General features: G+C 37.7%; 1 pseudogene; it reads left to right on the top strand.

Annotated features, from left to right (window-relative positions):
- The first annotated feature begins 814 nt into the window (after positions 1 to 814).
- On the top strand, positions 815 to 15,441 carry LOC102507125 (annotated as a pseudogene).
- Positions 15,442 to 15,903: the final 462 nt, after the last annotated feature.

The raw sequence follows: 15,903 nt of genomic DNA, 5'->3' as shown, positions 1-15,903 counted from the left end.
AGATAATAAGCAGAACATTATTTTTTCTGTATTTAATTAAGCACTATCCTTACAGAAGTTAAGAAGAGGATTGTATGATAAACGCTACAGATATTTTTTTAGCATGTACCTCTATAGTGCTCTGTAATAATAATGTCACATATGTATTTCCTGAAAGCAGACGTTTTGCTTTTAGTATATAAAAACAAGAGATCAGAATTTTTTTTTTTTTATTATTCATTAGTTGAATTTCCAGGCAGCTCATGTAAGTGTCAGGCTGCTTCTGAACTCTAAAGAAAGGACACTCGAATTAGTTCCTTTTTTTTTTTTTGGTAATTTATGCATAATAAAAATAATTCTGGTTATAATCAATAGCTAGAAAAGTCCTTGTAGACCAGCACAGTACAATGTAGGGAAAAATAAGTTAGCAACTGAGGCAGTCATCGTACGTCAAACACGAGGTGTCAGACATATCCTTATATCTGTCATTCATTAAGACTAGAAGAAAAACTCTTTGGTATGCTAAAGCAGAAATTTTTAGGGCATTTCTCTGTCAAAATGACCTTTATCCATGTAAGCCTTGTTAGTAGATGATAACACACTATTTGATATCCAAGCTTTCTGAATGTTGAGTTCCACCCAGAAAACTAGGAAAAGATGCCATTTTGAACAGCCTGAAACTACACATGTATAGGCATTGTTAAAGCAAGATTACAGACAATCATACAACAGACATAAAAAATGTGTGGGGTAATGGACCCTAAATGCATCTAGACCCTCAAAGATTTTTAAAAAACAAAAACAAAAACAAAACTTTACATTCCTCAATGGCACAATGGCAGAAGAGACAGTGTCTTCATCGCCACCCCTGCTCCTCTCCACTCTGACTCTCAGCGATTATGCTGTTTCCAGCAGGAGGTGAGAGACCTGCATAGAAGACCTCTGACCCGTCAGCCTTGCCTTGGAGTCCGCGTCCCTTCTCTGGCAATTTCTAGTCTGTTTCACGCTGAGACTCTTTGATCGTTGTGTGTCTGCGTCCGAGTGTCGGTGGGAAAGGGAGTGTCAGAAAGCGGTGGGGAGAACAAAACCTTTTTTTTCCAGAGTTATCATAATTTTTCTCCACCGCTCCTTACCACTACCAGAACCCATCAGCAGCCACTACTGGGGAGCAAGGATACAAGCCTGGGTTGAAATTCAGGCTCCAATGCTTTCTAATTCCATCCCCTGGGACCCGTCCCAGCATCTGTGAGCGTCAGAAAGGCTATGTATCCTTAAATATAGAAATGCTATCTTAAAAGCTATTGTAAGAATTACATAACTGCATGTAATATCCACTCCCTACCAAAAAAAAAAAAAAAAAAAAAAAAAAAGCCAAGCCTCAAGATCCACAGAGAGCAGATTCTCATTACGTGTTAGGTCTTTTCTTTCTTGCACCAGCGCTCACAAAACTGTATTCTCTCTCCCCCTAGTGGCAGACCTCCCATACATACTATTTGCATAAATTATTCATCCCAAACACTGTTTTGCTTGGAAGAATCCATCCAAAAGGTCAAAAGATAAGACAACATTGTGTCCAAATTAAACACTGTGGAAAACAAACACAACGCAGAACTTCTAGAAATAAAAAGAATACGAATACTAAATGGACTACTTCTTTTAGCCAGAAAAGAAGATTTAAAAAATGAGAAAATACAAACAACATAATTACAGAAAGAAAGAAGAGCACATGCTGCTTGCCCAGCCTGGATGTAATTTTTGGTTCTGGTTGTCACAATTACAAGTTAAGTAGCATTATATTGTTCATGCTTAATTTACTTCTGGGCTGTTTAGAGGGACCAGCTCTCCATGTGTTTTATTTTTGTGTGGATGCATCTGGTGACACTGCCTCCATCTTAGGGTCAAACTGCAGAACTTGATGACGATTATGGATTCCGTCCCCTGCTTGGAGATAAGACTGCTCTCTGAGAAAGTTTTGTTTCTGTATTGCAAAAATCTCCTGTAATTTCAAACATTGCAAAACTATATTTTTTCATTATAGCCCGATTTATTTCTGCTAGTGTACTTTCACTGGTCACGTTTTAAGGGTTGGACACAAGGTAACTTCTTTGTTCTCATTGTAGGTAAGGTTGACAGTGTTATCTAGCCACCCACGGAGGCATTTTATTTTTATTTTACTAGCAAACCAAAAACAAAATTTTAGAGATTTCTAATGAGTGTGAATGGTTTAAAATTTTCATTTAATTATAAGTCAAAAGTTCAATTCTATTAAAGAGAATAAATTTTTACCTGAATATATTTTTGAGGGAAAAAGGAATCTTTATAGCACTTTATATCTATATCTATATCTATGTTCAAATATCTCTTAAACACCCTGAAAAATTCCTATTGAATAAAGGTTCCTTAAAAAAATTGCTAGGAGATAATCAATATTGGAGTTACAGAATTAGCTATTTGGTGGTGATTTTAGTCCCATTTTCCTCCTTTTTAACTTTGCTTATCTTTGTTTGTTGTCTTTTTACAGATAAGAAACATTCAGGTCAGCCACATCAATAGGTTTTATTACAAAAAAACAGATGTTATCATCACCAATTCTGTCAGTTTAATTAGAAATATTGAAATGTGCTATATCCCTGTTAAGTGTAAGACGATAGAAAATAGCTTGTTTTCCAAGTTCTTCAAATTCTTATACAGCTACTACTTCAAAAAAAAGAATCACTTTTCACATTTTAATGGGAGCAGAGAAGCAGCAAAATTCTGACATTTAAAAAAATTTTTAAACAAATAATCTGGAGTGTTCTAGTAAGTAAGGTCTGATCACAGGGAATATTAACCCTACAGATCACGGTGCTCTGTTAGAGGCATAAGCCCACAAAGAGGAACCTTAACAAGCCCACTTCGCTAGGTTTCTCCACTCCGTGCAGCTCGTTCGTACTCCAGTGATCTATGATGACGCGCCCTTCCTGGAACAGGTCCTCCACCTACATTCTTTGAGGCAGTTACAGGATAAGTCAGTTTCTTCCTGAGTCTTTGGGCCTTAAAAATAATCAGCCTAATGTGGGGAGGGTTAGCTCAAGTGGTAGAGTGCATGCTTAGAATGTGTGAGGTCCTGGGTTCAATCCCCAGTACCTCCTCTAAAATTAAATTAAACCTAATTACCCCTCCCACCCCCACCAAAATAAAATACTACTAATAATTAAATGATGAACAAATACAATATTTTTAAAACCAGCCTAAATTAATTATCACGCCAAAGAGATACCATTTGGGGTGGCAAATTTTGCTCCCTTAAAACTCAGTCCTTCCAAGTAATGGCAGCCACTTGGCAATACTGAGGTCATCTAAAGAATGGGCTTCAGTGGGAAGGCACACTCTTCTGTTCATGATTTTGCAACTTTTTAATAGATATTTGAAAGATCTCTTCATGGTACTTCTGATTCTCAGCTGTATTTTGATTTAGTGAAGTTGTTAAATAGAAACATTTTGAATGATTTAAAATGCCTCTTAGAAAACACAGTCCAAAAGGCAAAGAATCTACACATATATACAGAAAAACTGCTTTACGGGTATTTAGATTAAGTGCATATTTCAGAGCATCTCATTAATAGTCTCCTTAGTTAAAGTTAAATCTTGTTCATTGAGCATATGTTTTTCCCAGTATGTACTGGGGTGTATGTGTGTAAGATGAGATCCAATTTGGAAGAGACCAACACATTCTATCCTAAATATTCTTCTAATTATCTGTTGTTGTCTTAAATTGGAAAACAAGTAATTGAATGAGATGAAGCCACTGAAGCTACGGGAGTGATACAGAACCCAATCGGCAAATAAGGAAAAGACTTTTGCTAAGTGCAAAATGTGTCTGATCGTCTTGGCTTCCTGAGTATAAGAAATGGCAAATTAAGGTTTGAAATGATCAGAGACACAGTATGTATGAAACAGTAAAATGCTGACATAGACACAAAAATAGAGGCTCACCCACACATTCATGCACAGACAAAAATCATCATACACAAAATTGGCACAAACAAAACCATATAAAAATCTATTTCTATTCCATAGAAAATTTGTCCAAAATGTCTCCTAACTTCCCAACAGGAAAATTAGCCTTTCTTATGAAGTGTGGTATTAAAACTGTGCCCAAGGAGAGCAATTCATGTTGCGAGAATGTCGCATCTGGATTCTGTTCCCTCATGAATAAAGGCATTGCATTAACATGTCAGAGTTGGGGACTGTGACTAGAGACCAGGAATTCATTTTTCCAGCTTCAAATGCTAGTTAAGAATATTAACTTCAAATTTTTATTAGTAAAATTCTTCAATTGATTGTATTCTAGTGATTGATGGTTACCATACAATTTAGCCCACTGAAGGATTCCAATGGCTAGTTAAGACACGTCCCCCACAATAATATTTTTAAAACTAGTTTCTGATTTGTTCCATTGACATACTCAGACAGCCTGACAAAATAGTTGATAATGAGAATGTCCAGTGCCCGTACAATCTGGAACTTTTCAGCATCCAAAGTAAAGAAATACCTTCCCAAATGGTATCTAGTAAGGCTCAAGTAAGACAACAATTTACTATAAATAAAATTACACTGATGGAACTTGATAAAAAAGACAGCCCAGAGGGAAGTTCCTCTACAACAGTCAACAAGTGGATTTGGAAATCCGAAAGACTTAAGTTCTAATTGCTGCTTCACATCTTGCCACATAAATTAAGTGATTTTTCTGTCCCCCTTAGAACAAGTGTACTCATTCTGAGCCTCAGTATCTTGATCTATCAAACGAGAATAATAACACTAACACATGTTCATTATTTTGTATTTAGTACAAGGTAGTGTGAGTGAACACAGATGCGAGTATAATCCAGAAATTTTGGAGTTTAATTTTCACACCTGAGTATCATTCACTTTTCTGAAGTGTATGCAAACCTCCTGTGTTCCCTTCCGAGATAAACAAGGGTGAGTTATGCACCTGAGTTTGGAACCCAGGAGAGGCAGAAAATCCTCACTCTTCTGTAAAGATGCTCTTGGGAAGTATCAGAAATGGCCCAAGTCAAGGCAATGTTATTGAGTCTGTTGACTGACTCAGTGCTTGGTTACAGTGACTGATAGCAAAAAGGAAGTATGATATGTTGCAGTTACACTCAAGGTGTTTCTATCCTGTATAATGTTGGAGCATTCTGCGTACGTAGTTCCTGAAGAACTGTGACCTGAAGTAAAAACGTGATGTGCAGGGACCAGTAGAAAACTCAGAAAGGACATAACGAGTACTGACGTAACAGATGACAACAGAACATCGGAAGCTACTCTTGGAAGAGAAAAATCCAAGCAGAGAGATTGTTCTTGGATGCTTCTCAACATGCATTTCCCCTTTATGTCTTCTGAATAAGGCTCTGAATTTCCAGAGGGTGTCCCCTGGCTAGGCTGTTATTGGATGTATGCCAAAGCCCCTACGCTGCAGTGAGGGGTGCAGGAATGGTCGCTTTAGCCATAAGCATCTGTTCTGCTTCAAGCCAGTCAAAGGAAAAGTCAAGATTTGTTGTTGATAAAGGAGAGAAGTCATTTCTTTCTCTGTGAAGGAGGAAGCCTTTAGCCCCTGCATTGACAGGAGTCATCTTGCTACCATTAAAATGAAGCCAGTGCAAAATAGAGAGCAAAGCTGAGATGCACAACAAAAGCCTCATTCATGAGTCTCTGCTCCTTGGTTTTTCATGTGAACCGTTCCCAGTGTGAGATGCATTTGTCTGCATCTTGCTACTGAAACAATCATAACTGATACACGAGGGTAATAAACCTGCCACCAAACTTCGACACTTCATGATGTCATCTCATGAAATCAGACTAATTAATGATCAGTTTAAGAATGGTTATTATAAGCAAAGCCTGTGAGGTAGAGAAATATATTCAGAACTGGAAAAAAACAATATGCAAGGATGGAGGAGGAGAAGAGCAATGGAAACTTGCAGACAAAGTAAAAACTCAGAAATGACTGTGAGCACATCGATGTCCCTTGTAGCAGTGTTCACAATAGCCACGAAGTGGTAGGCACCTAAATGTCCACTGCCAGATGAATGCATAAAGAAAACATGGTCTCTACTCATTACCAGGTATTATTCAGCCTTAATAAAAGAAGAAGAAAATCCTGCCAGATGCTCCAACATAGAGGAACCCCGAGGATATTATGTTAAGTGAAATAAGCTCATCACAAAAAGACAAATACTATGAGTTCACTTGTCCTCTGTTGAATTATCTTTTGCATCTTTGTCAAAAATCAATTGAGCATATTTTGGGCCTGAGCTCTCTGCAGTCAGTAGTCCTTCGGTGCTGGTGGGGGACTTGTTCCAGGAAAACCCCCCACAGCCCTCATACGTCAAAATCCTTAGACAGTCAAGTCCCTTTTATAAATTGTCTAGTCCAGTGGTCCCTCCATGTCTGTGGATGCAGAACGCACAGGTACCAAGGGCTGAATGTGTGAGGTCCCATTGCATCTCTCCCTAGGCCAAGACCACACCATCTTGATTACTGCAGCTAATTAGTAAGACAACTTGAGACAGGGTGATTCTTTTCACTTTATTCCTCTTTTTCAAAATTGTTCTGGCTCTTCCAGAGTCTCTCTTACAATACAAATTTACACAAACTTACCTGTGTCTACAAAACATTCTTGCTGAGATTTCAACAGAAATTTTTAGTCTATAAATCACTGTAAGAGAATTGACATCTTTACCACGTTGTCTTCCAATCCATAAACATAACATTGAGCACTTTTAATGCCTTTCTGTAGGCAGAAATTTATTATAATCTATACAAATAAAACAAATATTGTTACTGAAGGGCATTTTAGTTCAATAATTTATATCTTCAATCCACTTGTCACCTTGTCATAAGAAAAATCTCCTAAAGTGCCAACCTGCCATTTTTACAGTTCTGTTTAACCCTTCCTGTATGAATAAATACATTTATTTTTTAGCTCAGTTGTATTATAATTTTTATGAGCATTTTCTTGCCACACACAAATAGTGTTGAATACTAGAAACTTCTCTGAAGGCAATTTCCACTTTATTTTTTTCAAGAAACATTTGTTATGAGCAAGGTAGTATGGAAGCTATACAGGATTACTCTTTGTAACATGGCATCAAATTATTCTATTGTCTACCCTGAATGCTCTACTAATATTTAGAAATCATATATCCTCAATATAATTTAATTACACATAAATAGGCGTGCTAATCTTAATTTATTATAGAAAATGTGACAAAGTTTTGCATTTGTCAAATTTACTTTTAAGAGTAATTATGTAAAACATAAAAAGAAAATTACTTTAGAAATAAAATTTGGCATATTTCTGAATATAACATTTAATTCACTCATGTGATAACATATTAATAGCTATTGTATGTATTCTTGAAATACACAGAGAAATTTAATGAAATGTGAAAAAAGCCAAGAAACTGAATAAGACTGGTAAAATAGATTTATTATATGATTAGCTCTCAGTGTCCTTAAGAAGAAACTTAAGGAGATAAAAATTATTTCATTATCACTAAACTTATGCATCCTTAGAATATTTAACTAAATTTAATATAGTAGCCTAAAAACCTGTCAAAATATGTGTTTTGATTAAAGCATAGAGCATTATTCATGACATTTTTGAAAGTCCAATATTTTTCACATTATTCCAAAAGATAAAAAAAAGTGACATCTTCCCCTTTGAACTACATTTAGTGGCTGCCATTATTGCATTAAAGCATAAATTATTTACAGTTAGAACACAGATGAAAATATTTTTGGCTGCTGAACATACACATGTATATGTGTGTGTAAATGTATGGAGATATTTTAAATTTGCTTTCTAGTATATGCTGCTAGGATATTCCATTGAGAAAGAAAAAGGAATGAGGTTTGTTGTGGGCACTGGCAAAAGAAAATGTTAACCCATGTTTCCAGCCCCAGTATTGAGGCTAATATCAAATAGCTTGAAATTCGCAACAGCATTAGCCATCTTGAGGAATAAATGAGTTTCAGACCTAAACTTGGATTATGATTTGATTACAAAAATTGTGTTGCCCTCCCCATATTAAGACGTTATTTTCTCAGAGAAATGAGGAGAGGCTCTGCTGGCCAGAAAAGAGATATAATTTCCATTATATTTCTGTATTTGACCTTTAGGTTATTTGCAGGTATTCTGCTTCATTTCTGAGCCATGGAGAATTTTTTGATTATGTCTTTAATAAATTTTTACTATAATCAGAGACTATGCCCTACATGAGTTAAATTCTTTTCATTTTTGTGACACAGCATGTAGTTGATTTGGGGAAGTACTACATATGCTCTTAAAAAGAAGCCACATACCATCTGTGGAGGAGGCACTGCCCAATATTTGCCTAACAAGTTAAATTTCTTAATGTTGTTCAAGTCTACTATTTATTTTCTCACTTTGTGTTTGCTTTTTTGAGTCTTCCATTTTGACTGTACATTTGTCTTTTCATTATTTCTGGCAGTTTTTATTCTTTATGTTTTGAAATTATGTTACCAATATATGCAGACTTAGGGCGTTGACCGTTTTATTGTTATGCAAAGTCCCTTTTTAGCTCTACTAATCCTTCTTAAGTCTACTTTGTCCACTGTGTGGTTTACTTCTCATTACTGTTTTCATGACTTTTTGTTTTCTGCCTCCTTATTTCAGCCACTCTGTGGTCTTAGGTTCAATAAAGATCACTTGTGAGCAGCATATATTTGATTTTTGTTTATGAAGTCTCACAACCTACGTCTTTTACTTTGAGATCTTAAGTTTTCCTGCCATTCTTAGCCTTGCACTCCATGCAGCCGCAACATTCGGCAAGCATCCTGAAGGAAAATTAGCAATCTACTTGTTTCTCTAAATTTATACCCATAAGTCTTTGGTTTTCTCCATCCTTTCTCAGTAACCTTCTCTTGGACTTTGTAATGAACTTCCAGCTTCTTCAAATACCTGGGTTTAGCAAATGCCCCCGGGTTTAAGTGTTGCAGAAGCCACATTTTATCTCTAAGCTTTTTCTCCCAGAATTTTCTCTCGTTCTTTTGACCCCAGCAACCCTCCATTTCCTTCAAACAGTTTTTTCCCCTGTGTTTTAACTATGTTTTATGCGTTTTAATTTTATTTATTTTATTGTATGTATTTCATTTATGTTTATCTATACTAGATGGGAATACTCATCTGCTGATAACTACTCTATCTCAATCGGAGCTGAACGTTCCCTACAGTAGAAATTATAGATGTATTTGCAATTTTACAATGTAAGAAGTTAATTATTTTCTTTAATCTTCTTCCCAAAAAGTCATACTCTTTTCTAGCATTTTAGTTCTGTTTTGAACTTTTATCTATTCCATTGACATTGTTACTGTTTCACACTGTCATTATTTGTCTAGATTCAACTACACTTATAATAAATCGGATGCATTCCTGTTACATCTTGGACTTCCCTTCTGAGATTATTTTTGTTTCTTGTATGTATATCTCATGGATAATAAACACGAATCATAACTAGTTAAGTAAGTCTGCTGTGTAACTGCCTGAGTTCCTAGGTGCTACTCTTTAATTTTGAAATCTAAATGAAAAACAGACAATTGTAAAAAAAAAAAAAAAAATGAACGAATGCAAGCTTCCAAAGATAGTTTTCAAATAAAGAAAAAGTCATATTCAAATTTATAAGTATTATTTGTTTATGTATTTTGTCTGAGAGATTTTCTGCTAGTTTGCAACTTTGAGACTCCATGAAATTAGAAGTGTGGTTTCTTCTCATCTTTTTGTGAAACCAAAGCTAACGATGCTGCTTTTTAAAGTGCTGTCGGAGGGAGGGTATAGCTCAGGGGTAGAAGGTGTGCTTTAGATGCATGAGGTCTTGGGTTCAGCCCCCAGTACCTCCACTAAAAAATAAATAAAACCTTAAAAAATATGAATAAATAAAGTGCTGCCTAATCTATGTTAATCAAGTGCAGATTATTATGAGAGCTGTAATAATCACAGAGAAATTGATAATGACTTGAATCAGTGTCTGGCTTGTTAATTGTAAAGCTTTAACCATGAAAGAAATTATTTAACATCTGCACTTCACTAGTTATGACGTTTTATTAGAATTAATAATTAACGGTTCTTATGATATATAGCACAGGATATAAAACATCATTGGGTTTATAGTAAAACTGTGATGTCACATGATAATCTAACCAGGTAAAGGCTTAGAAATCATGTTTCATTTTTTCCATGTTTATATATTTAAATGATTTTATTGACAATACTATAGTGATAGAGTTTTGTGACTAATACAGTCAAATATTCAAATACAGTTGACCACTGAACAACACGGGTTTGAACTGAGCAGGTCCTCTCATACACAGGTCTTTTCAATAAATACATACTACAGTATTATATGATCCATGATTGGTTAAATCCATGGATGGGGAACCTTGGAAATGGAGAGCCAAAGGTAAAGTTACATGTGGATATTTGAATTCACAAGGGGTTGGCACCTCTAACCCTTAACATTGTCCAAGGGTCAACTGTATCATCATCTTCTACAGATAAGATTTACTGAAAGAAATTGTATCTCAATTCTACCAGCTTAAACATATGCAAAGGTAGACCTATTAATAGTGTCTTTTGTTGTATTTTTCACTATTTCTAAGGATACAATAAATTTTAAATTAGAAGAATTTGTTACAGTTACATTGTGAGATGTTTTGACAACTAAAGTATATTTCCATGGCAACTCCCAAAGCTTCTGTAAATATATGGTCAATTTATCTAACCCTTCACTAAGGGATACTCAATTACCCAAGATGGTACAGTCTATTTTGAAAATCCCCCCAAAATAACACTAATAAATGCAGTGAATAGGGTGAGGTATTTTAATTCAAGTACTGTTTTACAAGATGGGCATTTTCTATCACCGGGCTAGGTTATCAGTGTCAACTTAAATTTTCTGTATCTACTTTATACAAATACTGTTCTCTACTTGAATAATTCTGAAATTCTATTCTCTTCAATAAATGAGTTTTGAGTACTTACTATTTTCTTAGGCTATGCCTGTAAATGTCCTCCACCACTATGGTTTCACAGTATTATTATGGATAAAAATACATCTATCAAAGATTAATTTTTCCATACCTATGTTTATAAAATCTAAATATATCCACAATAAGATAAAAGCAGAATAATGAACTAGAAATATTTCATGTATTAAGAGACAGCTGTAAAACAGTCCAAGTGGTAAGAAGGAAAGAACTGACCCTTAATACTACAGGGAATGAGAAGCGTGAAAGGAACTTACTTGGCTAGAGTATGCTGGGAATGTTTATGGAAGAAAGGGAAATTGAGCGGCATTATTAGGCACTGAGGTTACTCTTAACATAAGAGATGTTAAGTGATGCTTGAGAATTTGTCTTCATTAATTCTAAGAAAATGATATCGCCAAGTTCACATCAGGTTACCAAACCGAAATAAGGTTTAACCCACAATTTGAAACCAGGATCATAAAAATGCCATTCTCTGAAATACATGTTTGCAAAAATAAATAATCATAGATGAGCTCAGTCACGTATACAAATCTTCCCAGAGGTGTATACCTACGAGATAATTCCTGGACAGCACATCGATACAGGGCGCTACAGAATCCTCACATGATTCCATGATGCTTCTCTAAAAATGAAGATATTACAGCATCTTTCCAAAAGTAATTGTTTTCCCTACCATTTCACGACTAGGTCATGGCAACTACCCTCTAACTCTGGTTCCCCTGATTCCACTCTTTCCTTCACTTTGCCCGTTTTTTTTTACATTGCAAGTAGAATAATATTTTAAAAACGCAAACATGCACACGTTGCTCCCATGCCCAATGGCTACCTGTTACGTTCAGCGTTAGTTAACCCCAGAGCCCTCATCACCACGCCTAAGCCATTCTTGATCTGTCTCCTGCTTGTCACACCGGCTTCGTTTCTTGAATCCTTCTTGAACAAAACGGTTTACAAGCTTGAGTGTGCCAAGAAGTACTAAAAAGTCTATCCAAAGTGCTTCTTAGCATATGCCCACAGATTTTCACTTCGTTAATCCAACGTGGGGCTCAGGACTCCGCACTTTAAATCCCACTTTACCTCCTCCACACCCGCTCCCCCCCCCCCCCAGGAGATTCCAACAGAGGGAACAGGACTGCAGAAACCTTGGTTTGTGTTGTATTAAACCCCAAAGGCTTTTTTTCTGCATTTTTTTTTTTTTTTTTTTTGCCTAACTGCCTTGTTTTTTTAACTCATCTTTGAGTCACTGTTCTTTGAGGAAGCAGTAAAATGCAGAGTGTCTTTGATTTTAATTCTATGCAGAAAAGCAAACTTCTGGTATTAATTTGGCCTCGAACACAGGTTTTCCTATTGAGAAGCTAACTCACTGAGTAGTTACAAGTTACTACATTGTTCAGCTTACGTTAATACGTTGTTACCCTAGTGTACGAGTTTGGTCATCATGAATAAAACGTTCCTGAAATCTGAACGCTACCAGGCAAAGCAGTAAAACTGAGATGATGAATATTTACAAATGAAGAGTTGATCCTGAAATAGAACATATCTTATGAAGTTGTCACCTAAACACAAGGGACACACACCTCTCTCAGGTTCAGCTTATCTTCAACAACAGCTGGGATAAAACAAGACTTGTTTTCTCTTTGCCACCAGCGGTTTTGTAACTTCTGTTAATAACAGTGGCATTTCTATTTACTGAAATACTCAGCCATTTCATTTAAGAAAAAAAGTGAGATTTAATATTATTTATTTTTTTTTTCACCATTTACAACAAGAGGAATCCCTTGGATGCTCTTAATTTTATTTAAATTAAAATTTTACTTCTTGATCTGTGTGTTCATTTTCCCTCTGGTCTTAAGTAATTTTATAGCCAGATATGGGTGTATGTGTGCACGCCCGCATGTGTGTCTGTTAGAGAGAGAGAATTTGTATCTGTGTGATTTATTTTTTTAAACTCTTCCCAGTAAAATCAATAAGATTTTGCTTTTTTTTCCCCCTTCCCACATTTGACAGATAGAAACATGAAGATAAGAATCATGATAGGCTGTTGAATAGTTTATCTGTTTGTAGTTTAGCTTCAAATATATGACTCTAAATTTCAGAATAGATACATCACTTGGTGTAGTTCAGATAATTGATTCATAAGTCAGCTACATCAGGCAGGTTTTGATGGTATCTTTATAAATAGGCCTGAGCTTTCAAATGCCTGATCGTATCTCTCATGCTGACATGAAAGGCATTTAGAGGTTGGAATATGCTACCAGTACAACGTGTATTTTAGATACAGTTCATGAGGCCTATTAGTTTCCTATAGCACAAGTAACAAAATATCACTGAAATGTAATAAATTGAATGGTAATAAAGAAAGGCTTTTATAATTGTGTTTTAAAGGAGCAATGGGAAATATGACTTCAACATTAGATGTTTAGAAATAAAAACACAAGCAATTTTAGTATGTTTGAAACAAAAGCAAGCATCATAATAATAATAAAAAAAGAGGATTAAAAAGTCCAGAGACATAGCCCCCGGTGCCTACTGCTGAGATGGTTTCTCATCCATATGTGTGTCAGATGGAGCCTGCCTTTGCAAAGTGCACTCACTCAATCTGTCTTCATAATTCAGATGCATGCACACACATCCTTTATCCTAAAATTAGGTAAAGGATTAGGAATTTGCATAGTGAGATATTTGTCAGACAACTGTAAACACAAGATTCTGAGATAGAAGTAGTATATTAGAAAAATTTATTTGTTAATTCTAACCAGATCCTCCATACACTTTGAAATTTCCTCATTTTTCACAGCTACTGAGGCCAAGCATTAAACACCACCCTTTATGCATTATGTCCCCCTGATTGCTGTCCTGTCATGACTTTCAGGTCAGTTCTCACGTAGGTAGAGAATTTTTTTTTTTTTTTGATCACCATGAACTACTTCATTCTAGGTGTTGTTCCCTCACTCCACTTGACCACAAAAATGTGCACACAGCCCTGCGATCCTAGATGATAACTATATCCATTTGAAGAAGATCACACAATGTCACCCCCAAATATGCCACTTTGGCATATTGAGTATTTTGACTTCAAGGCACTTAAGCCGGAGGTGAAAGACAGACACTCTGACCCTTCCTTTTTTTTCCAAAAATTTTCTCAGCAAATATTATCGAAAATTCTTCGGGGGTTAGGTGGGTAGGGTATAGTTCAGTGTTAGAGTGCACGCTTAGCATGCACAAGGTCCTAGGTTCAGTCCCCAGTACCTCCATTAAAAAATACAGCAGGAACACACTGGCTGAATTTCAACTGCCCAAATTTGTAAAGTGTTACTTTCCAAAGGAAAACGTCTTCAAGCATGAAGCTCGGAATTGTCTGAACCAATGGGAACGACTTCGCGTGCCGGCTGTGCCAGGAGACCTACCGCCGGAGGATGGAGCTGCGGGTGCCCTTGCGCAGGAGATGCCCTTCAAGCGTTCCCGCTGCTCGCGGCAGTTCATGACGAAGTTCACCCAGAGCCACAGGGAGAAGCTACATGGAGCCCCCAGACCCCAGGCCTGTTCCACCTGTGCCAAATGCTTCCGTCCCACAGGGAGCTGCAGCTGCACCAGGCGTTTAAGCACCGTGGGGAGACGCTGCCGCGTGCAAGGCATTCGGCCGTGCGCTGCGGAAACGCCCGCAGATGCACATGAAGCCCAAGGACAGGAGGGCGGGGCCGGTCCGGGAGCTCTGCAGCCACGCCTTTCCCCAGATGGCCGAGCTCAACGTGCACCTGAGCACGCACAGGGGCCGGAAGCCCTTCCAGTGCCACCTCTGTGGCAAGACCATCCTTCCGCACCCAAGACCGCCTGGATAAGCACAGGGACACCCATACCGGTGAAGAGCGTGCGGCTGTGAGTTCTGCCCTCCAGGCAGCACCGAGAAGGGGCCCTGCTGAGAGGACGTGGCCAGCTGCCACCAGGAGGACGCCACCAGGGTGGACCCACTTCTGCCAGATCTGTGGGAAAAACTTCAAAGCCGTGGACCAGCTGCGTGGGCACGTCGGACCGCACAGGGGGGTGAAGTTCAGTTGCACCGAGTGTTGCTCCAAGTGCTCCCAGGAGGCCCACCTACAGAGACACATGGCGATCCATGACCAGGTGCAGAATTGCAGCCCACCGCAGTGCAAGCTCTGGACCCTGGTCACTGAAGACCAGACGATGCTGATGGTGGTCGCACCCTGGCCACTGCGGAGCTGGAGGCAGGCTTGGCTGATGTGGTGAAGTCGCTGGTCCAAGATGTCCTGGACTCCCAGCTCCCTGCCCAGGGTCTGTGTGCAGAGGAGAGCTGTGCCAGCCCAGGCATCCTGCAGCCCCTGCTCACCCTCACCGCTGCCACCTCTGAGAGCCGCCACATGTAGCTCCCCCTGCCCACTGCAGCCCACAAGGCCCGAGTAAATCACATGGCTTCAGACTCGAAAAAAATATTTTTTTTTCTTGAATGGTTTACTCTTGATCGCCTTCAGATCTTTGCTCAAAAGATCTTCTCAAGAAGTCTGTACCTAACTTCCATTTAAAATACCCCTCTTTCTCCCAGTTGTGTGGCGTGACTGTCCTTGGCTGCTTTTCTCTGTGGTCCTTGCCACTCAACATTATCTAACACCCTGTATAATTTACATTTTATCATTGTCTTGTCCCATTAAAATATAAGCTATATGAAGGTATGGCACTCAATATATTTTGTTTTCTCCTCTATCTCCAAAGCTTAGGACAAAGCCTGACCTGTAACATACTACGGATACCGTTCATTGTTTTATTTGTTTTTAAAAGAACATACACATTTTATGTTTGTAAGTGCAAAGATAAGAATGAAAGAAACACACCAAACTAATAATACTGAATGCTCTGGGG

This window comes from Camelus ferus, chromosome 34 (assembly GCF_009834535.1).
Source record: "Camelus ferus isolate YT-003-E chromosome 34, BCGSAC_Cfer_1.0, whole genome shotgun sequence".
In the NCBI taxonomy this organism is placed as follows: Eukaryota; Metazoa; Chordata; class Mammalia; order Artiodactyla; family Camelidae; genus Camelus; species Camelus ferus.
This window is presented reverse-complemented; position numbering and strand designations above follow the sequence as displayed.